Source organism: Arvicanthis niloticus, chromosome 14, assembly GCF_011762505.2.
Source record: "Arvicanthis niloticus isolate mArvNil1 chromosome 14, mArvNil1.pat.X, whole genome shotgun sequence".
Classification (NCBI taxonomy): Eukaryota; Metazoa; Chordata; class Mammalia; order Rodentia; family Muridae; genus Arvicanthis; species Arvicanthis niloticus.
Window position 1 is genome coordinate 31723363 of NC_047671.1, and position 3787 is coordinate 31727149.

Consider the following 3787-nt stretch of genomic DNA (forward strand, 5'->3'; position numbering starts at 1 on the left):
TCCCACAGGCAGAAATGGGTTATATAACAAAGAAATACTACAGGTAATTTTCTGCCCTTTCCAATCAGATTTCCCAGAGGGACAAACAGGCCTTAGTGGAAAGCAGCTAAGGACATTTCCAGCTCTCTAGGCTCTGTAGCCCTACTAGAGAGGCCTGAACCAAACACCTGTTAGACCCACAGACCACAAACCCATCTAAAACAGTGTCAGCCAAGGAAGCAGTCCCTGCCCCTTTTAACTCTTTCTTTCCCTCTATTCAAGGCCTGAGGCAAGGACCTCACTGTCTGTACCATGTCCTCAATCCCACTGTGAAGGGGCTTCACAGAGGGAAAGGATATTTCGTTTTAAGTTGACTTTGAAGTGTTGACAATTCTTTGAACTGGACTTACTGAGTAAAGACTGCATATGAGAACTTTAAAATGTGTGTACCTTGCATTGTGAAATCTGTGTTGGATCTTAACTGAGGGGTAGGAACTTTGGTTTTAAATCACCTTCGAGGTGTTGATAATTTATGGGTTGCATTTGCTGAAAAAGAGATTACCTGCCAACTTAAATTTTTGTTTGTTTGCTTGCCTTTTTTGTACCAGGGTTACACTGTGGTGCTCCAGGCTGATCAAGAATTTAAGGTCTTCTGACCTTAGCTTACTGAGTGCTGGTGTTACAAATGTATACCACCATACCAAACTGGAATCACAGTTAGTTCCTGCCTCTTCTTACCTCCATCTCCTTCTTTTGCTTTTCCTCTCCCACTTTTTCTCTCTCCTGCTTCTGCCTCCCAAATCCCAGGACATCAGTTGTTCTCTCCATGGCTGGGTACCAACCTGAAGTTTTTATCCAGGTGTCATGTCAGTTGCACACACTGTTCCTACCTCTGTTCCATGGCCTGCAGAGATTTGCAGGGATCTGAGGAACATCATTGGTAGGGGACAAAAACAATAACAACAGCAAATAAACAAAAAGTGAAAGTGCTCCGACTCAGACTTAGCCTCATTGGTAAACACACAGCAGAGGTGGGCAAACCGCAGAGCGCAGAGCACAGAACGCACAGAAGGAACCTGTCATTCAGGTGTCAGCTCAGCTCATCTCAACCTGAGAGAATTACGGAAATGAGCTGACAGTCTCCTCCCAGATATTTCTGCAAATCCCTGAAGGCCAGCAGCCCATCTCACAACTCCTCGATGTGTGCCACATTCTGTTGCTCGAATTTAGAAAGGAGTCTCCCTCAGCCTCCTTGAAACACTCCCGGTGCAGGCCATCACCTTTCAGTGTGAAGTTGGCCCCTGAACAGGAAACATAAGCATCCTTTGTTTCTGAACATCCTAGGCAGCCAACCTGTGATGTCTATCCTTCAGTGTTCCCACAGACTGACAGCCTTCCACTGTGTGGCTTTTTCCTTGTTTTGCCTGCTTCTTGCTCTAGCTTTCTTTGCTTTCTCATCCAAAAAATAAAAAAATAAAAATAAAATAAAAAATAAATTTAAAAAAATCCTCGTTCACTTTTTATGCTGATTGGTTTGGCTGTTGCTGTGTTTCAGTGCTCCTTCCAAATCATGCCCTGGGGGCATCATCTTTGCTAAATAAAAGGCTATTTACTCCGGAGAGAAATTATGCTACTTCCTCCCAGGCTGTAGCTGCTGCAGTCGCTCGTGGTTTAAATAGTAATTGCTTTATCTTGGTCATAAGATGCAGCAACAGGGTTTGATTTGCAGGAGAGGGGTGGTTATTGCTGCAATGGTGGTAGCAGGTGTCGGCACTTCAGACACTCAAGGAGACTGACAGCAAAGGGTGCATTGGTTGAAATTTTGGTCCTAATAAAGTCAGCATGGGTCTTTTTTGCTTTTCCTGTATCTCTGACACACACACACACACACCAGACACAGAAGGAGACACTCTTCCTTTGGTAGCCATGAGATATATCAGTCATCAGGCTCCCTGACACTGAAGCATGACGGAGCTCGTCCTGACTCAGCAGAAGGCCAGTGGGTTTCCAGCTTTATGAAGACTTATGCATCCAGAACAAAGGCAGTGGGAAAAGGGTTTTAGCTCCACTCCATCTGTTGAATTATTGAACCTGGCCTCACTGGAGTCCTTGCTCTGGTACCTGCAGGTAAGAATTCTTGTCAGCAACTACTGACAGCTCAAGCAACCTAGGGAGGCTATCACAGACGGACGTAAAAGAGTAAAACAGAAATCTCCTCCACCCTCATGAAAGCAACAAAGAGGATCTCAAGCCTTGACCAGTGGTGCTGTTCCATTTTTTTATAAAGACATTATGTGTGGGAATATCCATCTTCGGCAGCAGTAGCCCGACAGCAGCAATGGTAGGAACAGTCCGGCATGCTAGGATCAGCATTCTGTGGAAGCAAACGGGCTTATGGCTACAAATCTGGAGATCAGCAAATAGTGAGGAATAATTGCAGACAGGGTGAGCACCCTTTCGAGGGGGCTCTGTAAAAGTTTGTGCTTCCTTGAGTCAATAAGGAGCCAGTCACCTGGGGTTTGCTGGCCGCTATTGACACTCGGGTTTAATATGATGTGACTGCATTTGCAATCAGCTAAATCCCAAAGCATTTGGATTACATGACTATAAATGGTTTTTGTCTCTAAGTCCATGAAATTCACAGAGATACAAGGTTGTACTGCTGTGGAAGTGTTCTGTGACTCTAACTCATTCTATTGGTGATGTTTCCCAGAATGCTATGAGAGGAATTTCCATGCAAAACATTGCAAGCAACATAGGTAAGAACATCTGAATACTGCATGTGGTTGTTGGATTAAATGCTTTACCACCTCATCTGATTAAATCCCTACTATTGTCCTAAGAAATAGCTGCATTCACTCTCTCTTTCTCCCACCGTCCCTCACCTCCCCTCTTTCTTGCTATTTAGCCCAGGCTGTCCTAGCACTCATCTTCCTCTAGTCCAGATGCTACAGCTCTCTATCCTATTTTAGATAGGAGAAAAAGTTCAAAGATTTTTAGTAGCTTGAGCTCAGTTGACTAATAAACATGACAACTACTCAACTGAAGACATGAGAACAAATATTGAAGTGGGATGTCCCATACAACATGGGGAATATCTCTGACACCCTTCTTTTACACCCTTTCTCTGAAGTCATTTCCCCTAATCAAATTTGGAATGATGGTTCCTGTGGATTGACTTCTTGAGGGAGTCCTTATAGTCCACTGATAAGGAAATAAGGAAGGTCAGAGAGTCAAGTATGAGATCTCTAGAAAATACTTATGGAAGTGACGTTCAATTCTTGTGGGAGAGCCTGGTGTGAGGGGAAGCGGGGATGGAGGGGGAGGACACTATATCTCAAAGATTTTAAGCAGAAGTATCTTCACTGCTGTCAGTCAACACTATGCCCACAGGAAGCGTACACTGGCACCTGAAAATCATATCATGCCCAACCCATTGAAACAGAGTGAAAGGGATCTGGCAGCTCTGACCAGAGCACAGCTATTGTCCACTGAGCCCAGTCAACAGGTCCTTGAACGCTGACCAGTGAGAAGAGAATTAGAGGGAGCCTTCCTAACCAGGGCTTCTGACTCATAGTCTATAGCTAGGAAGAGCAGAAAGGCATGTGAGCCTTTCTGTGAAAATGAATTGGGAGTTGGGAGCCTGGCATTTTCGAGTTATAATAGGAGATGTTGTGGAGGAGGCAGCTAGGTGTGACAGGACCGAAGGACCTCAGAGTCTCAGGATGAAGTGTATTTCCGGTGCCTCTGCCACCGCCTGAGTTGGTGGTTCTGTGCAAGTCATAAGCTATGTGAGCCTTGGCTCCCT